Raw genomic sequence first — 12,771 nt, forward strand, 5'->3', positions numbered from 1 at the left:
GTGTGTGTCCACTATAATTCAATTAAAAATAGATGAAAATCCCCTTACTAAACATTTACAGGGCTATCTGTTCCTGGTAGTTATCTTAAAATTATTGACTTTGTACAGTGTATGGGAAATTGACTTAAAGACTTTATTGTCTAAAGCACATTTATGTATTATTTACTTAACCCCGTTTTCCCCACTGTCTTAGGCTGGGTTCCCTGGAAAGAGACTTGATACTTTGATGTGCGTGCCGGTGGTGTAGTGGGACATGCTATGGAGGATTGAGGGAAGCCAAAAGGCTGTAAGGAGAAGTTGAGTTCTGGTACAATGACAATAGAATGTAGTCTTACGAGGAGTTTTGGAGCCGGATGGACCTTCGGAGTTTTAGCAGTTGGGCGGTGGTACTTCCATGTCCAGCAGTAGTTGGGTGTAGACTGTCCCTGGGCATGAGCTGTGACCATGGGCTCAGCAGCTCGCTTTGGTTGATGGCAATTTCTTGGGGGAGACCTGGCGGCACTGCCTGAAGCCAATACTCACGGCAGCTGGAGGAATACGCACCTTTGTCCTATAGGGAGGACCCAGGTAGCCTGGCCCAACATCACTGAAGGCCCCAGACACGGTATTGTTCCTTTTGGAGGATTTCTATTGAATCTTGTGGACATTTGAAGCTGTAAACATTTCACCGAGAAATCCTGTCACTTTGTGTATTCCAAAATCAATTCTTTTAAAAATGTGGTCTGAGACTCCCCTAGAATTAGTGGTGTCTGTAAGTTGTGATTTTTTATTTTCCTCTTGACTGGCCTCGGTGTATTGGTCATGGGTCCTTGAGAAATGCTTGAGGCGCTGAAAATGTTTCTACAGTTACTTTGGATGAAATGGAGCCTAATTTGTTTTCTAGAAAGTGCTATGGTATAGGCATTGCATTAGAATAATTGAGTAATAATCCTGGTAAATCTAGGAGTATATTTAAAAAATCAGTTTTGAACTAATTTTATTTGGTCTGAACAACAGGCAAATTTCTGGTCATTTAACAAACATTTTTGGATATCTACTGCATGCCAGGAGCTATGGGAGAGTATATGAGCTATATGTGATCATGACAGATTTATGTCACCAACCTTGGTGGCCCAGACAAAGATGGGATTATGCCATATTTAGGTATAAGCTAAGTTCAGAAGAGGGTTAGATAAGCCAGTTCACTTCAAATCAGCAAGAAGATCTTTTGGGAAATATGGCCTTTGATTAATAGAGATGAACTGAATGCTTGGAGTTGGGGGGCAGTCTTTCTAGTTTTGGGAAAGAATTGGAATTAAAAGGCGAGAGTAGAGGTATAGGATTTTCAGATCTGCTGGGCCTTAGAATATTTAAGGAGGTATGTAATAGACAAGGAAGGAGTGCCAGATCACTGAGGACCTCCAATGCTGGGCTATGAATTCAGAATTTTTAACGGACAACTGGGGGCTATTGACAACTTATAAACTGAGGAGTGAATAGAATTCTCTTGGATTAATTCGACATGGCTTTGTTTGTTTTCCCCAATAATACTTAGTCATTTGAGACCCAGAACTCTTAATTTCAAATCATTCAACTGGCATTTATTATTCACTCACTGTGAGTTTAGTGTCTTGATATCGATTTCTAATATAGTTTATGGGGCTATATAAAAACAAAAAGAACACTTACATTTCTTATTTAAACACCTTTCAAGTGATTTTATAAAGCAATGCTACTGGCTTTTGAAACTCAACATGTCCCAAACTACCCATATTTCTCATATTTATGGCAAACACACACACACACACACACACACACACTCACACATACACACACCTTCCCATTGTGCTGGTTCTCAACATAATTAGTAGTGTAATGGAGAACAATGTGACATTGAGAAAGCATTTCCAGTGAAGAAGTTGTGAGAGACGTGTGTGCGTGTGTGTGTGTGTGTGTGAGGGGGGGTGGGGAGAGAAGAGGGAGGAGAGGGGAAGGAGGCTGTGGAGGCATCTGCTTTTTTGTTTCTTTCCTGGAATGGCCTTTCTTTTTTTGCCAGTACAAGTCTCAAATTGAGACAAAGAAGAACAAAATTTCTCTACACAATAAAGGAAGAGGTCATGATTTGGGGAATATTGTTAGGATTTTAATCATTCTTCTCCCAAGGGACAGGGTATTTGTGACTTTGATACAACGAGCCCTTATGGGTGATAGATGAACACCTGTGGGCTACAGGGGGGGAACAGTCCAGGAGAGTAGGTACGGTGAGGTACCACCATTTCACAATTGAGGAAGGTGTGGCATGATTAAGTAATTTTCCAAGAGCATTCAACCAGGAAGTGGGAGGTCCAGTACCTAAATAAATTCGTCTGCCCCCCCAGGCCATGCTCATGACCACACTGCCATCCTGCTTCTGACAGTGAAGCACCAGGTGTCCGTAGAGCTGCTGTACGCAGTCGTCCTCTTGCAGATGCGACAAATGAGGGACTACTGGACTTTGTGGAGTTAGGCACCATGGGAGCTTCAGACACTTTATTGGACAATTAAATGAAGGAATGATCCTGGAAGAATGGGACACTTGGCACCCCAGGGTCACCCAGGCCAGAGGACCAGTGTCATATGTACCATTTTGTTCATCTCTGATGGGCAATCATGCATCAAGCAAACCATTTGTACGCCCTGTGTCCCCCAGCCTCCTCCTTGTTCCACAGCCATAACTGTGAGCATGGTTAACCAGGACGGTTCTGATGACACCCCACGTGTCTATCCCAGACTCACCTGAAGTGTAGACACTTGTGAGAGCAACCTCCCTTTCCAACCTTGCTCAGGGTCATGCCACACACACACCCAGGCTTGATTCTTCTCCCTAAGTTTCTTCAAAGTACTTTCAGATTTTTAATCGTGCTTTCCTTCCTGGCTTGCTAGAGGAACAGTTCTTTCTTTCTTTCTAGGCATTTCTTCTACCTGTCTCTTTATCATTATCATTAGCTATCTTAAACCAAACTAAAATTCTGACATTATAGGAAGGTTGCTGCTAAACCACGTTTGTCATATCTCATTTTTATAAATCTTTTTTGACCAAAGTTCTTTTATCGTATTAGATTGAGTCTGTTACTTCGGCCTGCTAAAATGTTTGATAATCTTGATTGTGTTATGCAATAAACTCACTGCCCCAGTCAGCTCTGAGTTATTGGATAAGAATTCTATTTGAACATCCATTTACATTATCTAACAAAAATGCCAGTGTTCTGGGGGAGATAGGCTAGGAGCTGGAGGTGGAACCAATGTGTGCAGGATGGTGGTGAGGCTGAAACATGCTCTTCGGGGCTGCTTCTTCTCTGTCACCGTTAACATTCTCTGTCCCTCCCTTCTCATATGTAAATGAGAGTGTTTGATAGCACCTACTTTGTAGGTATTGTGGACATTACATGATGCAGGTAAATATTGCATGTTTATTATTTTTATCTTTGATCTTACTATTACAAGTCTGATCTTGGTATTTAGTACAAACAGCACAGAAAGTCTGGCACACATGAAAATCATGAGTATGGCAGGAAAGATTTATCCAGACAGTTTATGTGAGTTTAGTTTGGTTTTATTACGATGTGATTTTTCTACCACTTGTATAGCCAACAGAAATCACTCCCTTCCACCACCAACTAGCTTGCTAGGCACACAAAGTCAAGGAACACAAAAAAGAAAGTGGATGCTAGAGTTTTGCAACGCTTCTGTGTTACCTGAATTTATGGTTTCCCTTTGACAAGCATAGCTAATTTGTCAAATAATCTGAATCACATTTCTCTGAGGTCAGTGTTATATTTCCATTTACAACATTTGCTTATTCCGTGGACTATTTCTGTCAATATTGTCATTTTGAATTCTGATTAAGCGTGCAACAGAAAACATGACCGTAATGTGAATATCTTCAGTTCACAGCCACATGAGGGTCCTTTGCTTTCTTTAGCAGAGCGAGGAAGATTACTTTGTTCCTTGAATACTGATATGAGTGCCTAGTTAGCTGTTCAAGTTACTGTAGAAGGAGAAAACCTACGAGGAAGCCTAACATAACAGGTATCTTGGAGAGTTTTGTAGAGATTTCATATTTCCATATTAATATGTCATATTGATATCATTTTAAAGTAATACACAAATTCCAGGTTTATGATGTATGAAGATATGCAAAATTAGAGTGGAAAGTTAATCTCATTCAGTATAGCAGTTAAAAAAAACACTGTCTTCTGCATACTGTATTCTAATTTAACAGCATTCCAACAAATTAATAGGTTAGATAACCCAATAACATGCAAGGGGAAATATGCACCATGAATAAAAGTATCTACCATTTATTGTCTATATATCAGATGCACATGATCTTTCTCCCTATATATGTATTCTCAATGACACAAGAAAACTTTTATTATTGCTATTTAAAAGTGAGAAAATTATGACTTGTGGGCTATTAGTAACTGCCCAAAGTCACAACTCAAGGATTTAAGATATTTATCTGAATTTAAGACTTGTATATTATACATTAAAACATGATGCCTTTTTTTTTTTTCTTCAAAGAGGGAGTGTGGGGCGGGAAGGGGCAGAGAGAGAATCTTAAGCAGGCTTCACACCCAGCACGGAGCCCTATACGGTGCTCGATCTCAGAACCCTGAGATCAGGACCTGAGCTGAAATCAAGAGTTGGACACTTAACTGACTGATGCACCATGGTGCCCTAAAACATGATACTTTTAATTTCTTTTTAACCTTCTCAGAGTTTGTTAGGATCTACCTAAAACTTTCCTAAATTTATACTTTTCTGACTCTGACCAGTGAAAATAGGAATTGGAAGAAGTATAAAAATAAGAGGTGGCAGGGTGGGGGGTGCTTGGGCGGCTCAGTCGGTTAAACATCTGACTCTTTGTTTCTGCTCAGGTTATGATCTCAGGGTCCTGTGATCAAGCCCCACCTCAGGCTCCTTGGTGAATGGGGAGTCTGCTTGTCCCTCTCCCTCTGCCCCCCCCCCAATAAATAAATAAATAAATAAATAAATATCTTTTTAAAAAATAGGAGGTGGTGCTGAATAACAAACTGGATTTGCCAAGAACCCCCGTGCTAAAAAACACCTGTATGTAGCATAAACTATATTTTACTGTTTTGCTGGGCCACAGATACGAGGGAGATGGCAAAGGGGCTAACAATCAAAACAGGAGGTTGATGCTTGATGAGCAGTAAGCTTTAAATCAGGTTTTCTCTGGAGGCAAATAACTGATAGCTTTGTAGCTAAGAGATGAAGCACTGGGTTAGCTGCAGAATTGGGGAACTGAAACTGAGTCACCAGAAATGGACTGGGAAGGGTGACAAAATAGTCCCAGTGTATAGCAAAACTGGGCTTCAGAAGGAAGAAGTAAATCCCCACTGGAAGAAAGCATCATAACTTTCCTCTTGTAGGTTTTCCATAGATCAAGATGCATGGCTTCCAAATAATTATCACACACACAGGGAATAAACTACCATGAATGCAAGCCAGCAGGGAAAAAAATAATAAACATAGATCTCCAATGAATTTAGACTTTTTAATTTGCAGATAGAAATGAAAGATTTACAGCAAAAAGAACATGTGAAAATGATCAAAATTGATGGTTGGCAGATTGGAAAAACACAAAATAGAACTTCATCATAAAAATATTATAAAGCAAAAACTGAGATAAGATGTAGCTGGAGAGAAAATTAGCAAACAGAAATATATGTGCAGAAGTAGCACAAAATACGACACAGAAGCAGGAGATGACAACCATGACAGGTTAAGGTAGACGGAGGATAGAATCAGGGTTATAATGGACGCTTAACTGAATTCCGAGAAGTTGAGTACGGAGAGAATAGAAAAAAGCAGCATACTCAGAGATACCGTATGGTAATCACTCGAGCCCATGCTGTAGTGAAGCAACCCACGTCTTAGTGGTTTAATACAACAAAAGTTGGCCATTCATCAAGGTGATGCGTGCCATCTGTTCTTCATTCAGAGTCAGTAATCTGAACTGTTTTGGTCTTGACATCGTCTCTACCATCTTGACACAAAGTCTCCATCTTTGCTGTGGAAGACATAGAAGTGGAGAACTACACAGGCCTTGTCACTGTCTTAACCTGGAATAAGACCAGTCTCTTCCACTTACCTGTCTTGAGTAAAACAGTCCCAAGGCCCCTACAAAACAATAAAATTAGACTGAAAACAGATTTCTCAATAGTAACAATAAAAGGAAGCAGGAAATAATACATTTGAAGGGCTAGGAGAAAACTACTTTCAACTTCTGTGTTCCTGAAAAAAAATCAAGTGGGAAGACAGACTAAATATATTTTTAGATGAAATACATATTTTTCGTGTGATATATATATATATATATATAGAGAGAGAGAGAGAGAGGGAGGGACGGAGACAGGTGTTACCATAAATAAGTCTACCTCAAGGGACTTGTTGAAGAACTTATATGAGATAATAAATGATCTCAGAAAAAATGTCTGTGATTCTGGAAGGAGTAGTGAAAAAAGAAATCAATGAATGTGTAGTTAAATCCAAACAAATATTTTTAAATAAAATAATATCTAAGTTGGGGAATTTGGAAAAAGAACAGTGCTAAATGATTGAACCAAAGAGTGCATGTAAAATGCAGATTGATTTGAATGTGGTGTTAAATATTTTCTTATATTGTTTGGAGGTGAGAATAATGTTAGCTTCAGACATTAAATTGGAATGTATAATGAGCTTCTATGATAACAAAAAAGAGAGTGGATGTAGTTTTCATATGAGTAGAGAAAAAGAATGGTTTAAGAATAATAAAGCAACCTAAAAACTCTAAAGGGCTAAAAAGGAAGACAAATAGAAAGCTCAAGACAAAATATACGGTATTGATTTGATAAACCCTCCGACCCCTCATAATCCCAACCGGGGGTTCATAAATACTCATGAAAACAAATAGTAAAGGGATGGAAATAGCACATCAGTCTTAAATACTAATTAGAAGAAGCTTGGGGAGCAATATGAAGTTCAGACAAAACTGACTTTAAGGTAAAAATTAATTTTTGATATTGTAAATGTTATTGCTTAATGCTAAAAATTTGAATTGAATCAAGAAGGTTAAATAGTATAAATGTGTGTGCATCTAAAGTCACATAAAAATATAGATATAAATCCAAAAGTGCTGTGAAAACAGTAATAAAAGAGTTCAACCCCCATCAAGTTTAAGAATAAAAAAGGTACAGATATTACAACTGAAAAAAGAACATGACCACAGGCAGTAGAGCGTAAAAAAAATATAAGGCAAGCAACGTTATGCCAACAAAGTCTATTTTGACAAATTACTAGGAAAAATATCACTTACTGGTGGTTATTCAAAAAGAAATAGACTAATAAGATCACAAATGCTGGTGAAGATGTGGAGAAAAACCCCTGAGATGCACTGTTGGTGGGCATGCAAACTGGAGCAGCCGCTGTGGAAAACAGGGCGGAGGTTCCCCAGTAAACCCAAAATAGAACCACCATGCGGTCCAGCAATTCTTCCTCATAGATATCTGAAAGAAAGGAAATCACCATGTTGAAGAGGTGTCTGCACCCCCATATTCATCACAGCATATTACAGCAGCCACGATATGGAGGCAACCTAAGTGTCCATTGATGGATGAATAAAGACACACACACACACACACACACACACACACACGAATGTTATTCAGCCCTAAGAGAAGGAAATCCTGTAGGTTGGTGGTTGCCAGGGGTGAGGTGGGGGATTTGGGTGGAGGTGGTAAAAAGGTAAAAGCTTTGAGCTATGAGATGGGTAAGTTCTGGGGTTCTGACCTACAGCGTGATGACTGGAGCTAACAGTACTGTGTTGTATACTTTGGAAGTTGCTACAAGTAAAAACCTAAAAGTCCTTGATCCCTCTTCCACACCCCCCCCAGCAATGATAATTATATGACGTAATAGATGTGTTAACTAGCCTTATTGTGGTAATCATTTGCCAATCTGTGCATATATCAAATCATCATGTTGTACATTTGAAATAAATAATGTTCTTTGTTGATTGCATCTCAATAAAGCTAAATTTTTTAAAAAAAGAAATAGGCTCTATCACCAAAAAAAAAGTGAAAAATAGTATAAAATCCTTTTACAAAGAACCAACTAGCCCACATGGTTTTATAGACAAGTTCTAGCAAACTTTCATGAAGCAGATAAATCTAATCCTCTGCAAAACATTTCAGAGAAAAAAGAAAAGTGTATAGTCCCCTATTCATTTTAATAGACGACTATAACATTTATAACAAAATTCACAAAGTGCGACAAATGGAAATCATGAGCTAATCTTGCTCATTAATATAGATCAACATTCTAAACAATATTAGCAATTCTGGCCATAGAAACATAATTCATTATATGTAAGTTGGGCTTATTCTGGGAATAACTAGATTCAACACTAAAACTGTTTAAAGAAAAGAAACATGATTATCTCAAGGCATGCAGCAAAGTGTCTTTATAAAATTCAATTTCTGTTTATGACCAAAAACCTTGTAGCAAGTACCCGTTCTTAACATAGGAAATGTCAGAAGCACCCTTGCTCTCACTGCCGCTAGTCAACATTGTACTGGAGGTACGAGAGCTGCTGCACCAGCTGCTGAGGTAAAACGGTAAAAACAAAGGTGTAAGCAAGAATTGGGGACAACTGGACAATAATCTCATGAATCAAAATTCAATCATCCTGGGGCACCTGGCTGGCTTAGTAGAGCATGTGATACTTGATCTCAAGGTCTTGAGTTCAAGCCCCACATTGGGCATAGAGCTTACTTTAAAAAAAAAATACGGACGCCTGGGTGGTTCAGTGGGTGAAGCATCTGCCTTCGACTCACGTCATGATCTCAGGGTCCTGGGATCAAGTCCCACATCAGGCTCCCTGCTCAGAGGGGAGCCTGCTTCTTCCTCTCCCTCTGCCTCTTGCTCCCCCTGCTTGTGCTCTCTCTCTCTGTCAAATAAGTAAATAAGTAAATAAATAAAATCATCTGCATAGAGAACCCCCAAACCTTTACAGACAAATCCTTAGAAATCTTAAGAGGTTGACAGATTAGTTGCCTGTGAGATCAATATACTTAAGTCAATTTTAATTCTATATATCACTGATAATGAGATAGAAAAAGTAATTTTAGGGGCGCCTGGGTGGCTCAGTCGTTAAGTGTCTGCCTTTGGCTCAGGGCATGATCCCGGGGTCCTGGGATCGAGCCCCGCATCGGGCTCCCTGCTCTGTTGGGAGCCTGCTTCTTCCTCTCCCACTCCCCATGCTGGTGTTCCCTCTCTCACTGGCTGTCTTTCTATCGAATAAATAAATAAAATCTTTTTTTTTTTAAAAAAAGAAAAAGTAATTTTAAAAACATTTAAAATTACAATAAAAGCCATCAGATTCTAGGAATAATTTTAGGAAAAGAGAAGCAAGACCTGTTTCATTTTTTCCCCATAGTTTGTTTGTTTGTTTCTTTTTTTTTCTATTTAAGTTCGATTAATTGACACATAGTGTATTATTGGTTTCAGAGGTAGAGGTCAGTGGTTTATCAGTCTTATACAACACCCAGTGCTCCTTACATCATGTGCCCTCCTTAATGTCCAGCACCCAGTTACCCCATCCCACCAACCCCTTCCCTTCCAGCAACCCTCAGTTTGTTTCCTATGATTAAGAGTCTCTTATGGTTTGTCTCCTTCTCTGATTTCATCTTGTTTTATATTCTCTCTTCCCCTATGATCCTCTGTTTTGTTTCTTAAATTCCACATATGAGTGAGATCATATGATAATCGTCTTTCTCTGATTGACTTCTTTCTCTGGGCATAATACTCTCTAGTTCCGTGCATGTCATTGCAAATGGCAAGATTTTTAGTCCTGAAATTTAAAAGCTTTGTTGAGTGAATCTAAAGAAGAGCTTGAAAAAAATGCAGTTATTCCACCTTCATGAATGGGGAAATTGTCTTGTTGCACTTTTGATTGTTTCGGTCAATTGCGTTATCCCAGATAATTCTCTGTTTTGTATAGGTTTTCAAATATATTTGCACTGAGCTATGGAAAGTAGCATCTTCATTTCTTAAAATTTCCTCACTGAAAAATAATCAGTATTCACGTTTTAGTGCATTTCTGATCTTTTTGGAAGCATACCTTGCCGCCATCATTTAGTGAATTTTACACTGGTAGGAAATTGTCTCTAGGAGTCCATTTAGGAGTTCCAGCTATGTCCTCCTCCCTTGCAACTTCAATCTTTGATGTGCATCCCACTTTCAGGCCGTATCCAGATGACTGGAAAATAGTTGCCACAAGATTAGTGATATCCTTGGTAAAATCTTTAAAACTACACTTATTCCAGCCAGTGAAATAACTGAAAAATCATCTTTCACTAAACCAACACTTAGCAGAGTTTGCTCATTAGTCCTTAGATTATGCTTTCACTAAATTTTTCCCACATTGGCAACTGAAGAGAGAATGGAAATGAAATCGCGAACCAATTTAAATAAATGCAGAGCAACAATTCTTTGCTGAAATAAAGGTATTTTTCTTTAAATGCAGATGAATCTCAAGTTTAAGACTCACTTCTTATAAGGAAATCTAGAAGGAGCCCTTTTATATTATGGTTACAATGAACAGATTTGATGTTTTTTCTACCAAAAGGGAAATGTTGCAAAATTAGGCTGGGCAGATCCATCAGAATGTAGACTGCTAAATTTTCCAAAAGAAAACTTCTCTTCTCCAAATTATACACGTTCCAGTGCTTAATGGAAGAAATAGTTTCCCAATGAAAGCATAGCTTTCACGCTGAAAACAGCTTCATACTTTATATCTTTCTTTTATGAACTTGAACAAATTAAATCAGAAAAGAAAATAATTATCCACAACAGGCATCCCTTATTGTTAAAACCACATACGCCCTACTTGAAAGCACGGCTGCTAGCTACAAGTGAGGGTTCTTACCCATTTCATGTGCATAAATGAAAATACCCAGCATGACTGCATGGATGCTTCTGTCTGACTGCTAGGTGTTGGAGAGCGTCTGCCTGGCACCCACGGCCCTGCTGCACAATGATAGCGTTGCTCACGCACACACCAGCAGTGCTTTGCTTTACTGTCCAAACAGCGGTGAATGGGCTTAGCGATGCCTACCACAGACGGAGAGGGTAACCAAGAATGTGTATATAGAAATCAGGTACTAACAACGGTAGTAATCGTACTAATGATAGTATCTGTTGAATGACAGATTTCTATCTGCCAGGTGCCCTGCTGAACATTTTGTTTGGACTATCCCATTTCATCCTTGTAAATCTCTTAGGAAGTAAATATGGTGATCCCTGTTCTACATAGGACAAACCTTGCGGCTTCCAGGGGCAGAATCCCCTGGCCTGGGTCCTACAGCCAGTCCCTGGCAGAGGGTTCAAAGGCACCGCTGACTCTGAAGCCCATGCTCCAGCCACTGGGCAGCTCCGATATTTAAAATACACACTAAGACAGACAGAAAAATATGGTGGAAACCAGAAGGAGAAAAAAGCAAAGACATTTTTCATAGGCTTAATACCAGGCTGTATTGTGTAAATCTAGACCCATGATTTTACTGGGGTGGCTTCTTCTCTTTCCTGTCAGTAATAATCCATCCGTCTATTTATATCTATCAGTCCTTTATGACCTACCTGTCATCTATCAATCACGTCCCTCCCTCCCTATCAGCACAGTGATTGGATCAGTGATGGGCACATGGGCCAAGAAGGGCCAGGCAGAGCCCTTTTGACAGGACCGATGAGGACACAGAGGGGGGAAAAAGCATTCTGATCCTTTTGAGACTCTAAGTGCTAATGGTTGCATAATCTCGAACAGCCCTGAGTCATCTTCGCTGCTCAGAGAGAAGGTGTGCGTACTCCTGATGCAAACAGAGACCAGATGATGGGCTAAAGGAATGGGTCACGTGATATTTGAGTCCTGAGAGCCAGCTGTGTGAGGAGTGTAAGATGCCCCTTAGATATCTCAGTAAGATGAGTTGAAAATACCTTTTTTCCCTCCTTAAAGTTTCGTTTGAGTTGGGTTTCTGTTTTCTCAAACACACAAGTGCTGACTCATTTCCATTTAAACTGCGTACTTTTACATTTTGCTGAAGATTTCATACTCTCTTCTTCTCTCTTTTCCTGTGCTGTGACCCCTTTCTGCATTGCCAGTTCCTGATCTTTCTACTGGCAAAGATGAGTATCGTGCAGTATCCATTGGTAAAGAATTGTGGTGCCTCTTAATGTGAGTTAATGTGTGCGCTGAGCTACAGGTGACCTATGCAGTGAGCTCTACAGGTGATGCTCTGTGTGTGAGCCGGAGAACGCGGAAGAGACACCCTAAAGTTAGCTACTTGTTATCCCGAAGGTCATGCACTAGGATTTCAAGCATTAAACTCTGAAATAGAAATCATTCCAGAGAATTCAGTCAAAACACGTTTGAGCCTGCTCTAGCTACCTCTCACCATAGAAGCCTGACGTAATTCCTTCAGGCTGCTATAATGGTACTCTGTAAATACCTATACTAGAATTCCCTAGAGTCACGCTATTCTTTGTGTGACACTCACCCAAGGAATCGGACTCTGATATACAATGTAATGTCCCATAAATTAACTAATAGCTGAGTGAATGTCTCTATCAGTAGGATTTCAATGAATTTTAGCATTTTAGTGGCCAATTCAGTATGATTTTGGCTGCTTTATTAATAATATTTTTCTAATGATTTATATATATCTATACTAGTGGAATGAAAAGTGTGTCCCT

At 39.4% G+C, this 12,771-nt stretch overlaps 1 long non-coding RNA gene across 1 annotated transcript in view; it reads left to right on the top strand.

Annotated features, from left to right (window-relative positions):
- The window catches only part of LOC117803275, a 192,460-nt gene that overhangs the window by 163,155 nt on the left and 16,534 nt on the right, over positions 1–12,771 (top strand). The window lies entirely within an intron of this gene.

Source organism: Ailuropoda melanoleuca, chromosome 8, assembly GCF_002007445.2.
Source record: "Ailuropoda melanoleuca isolate Jingjing chromosome 8, ASM200744v2, whole genome shotgun sequence".
Taxonomy (NCBI): Eukaryota; Metazoa; Chordata; class Mammalia; order Carnivora; family Ursidae; genus Ailuropoda; species Ailuropoda melanoleuca.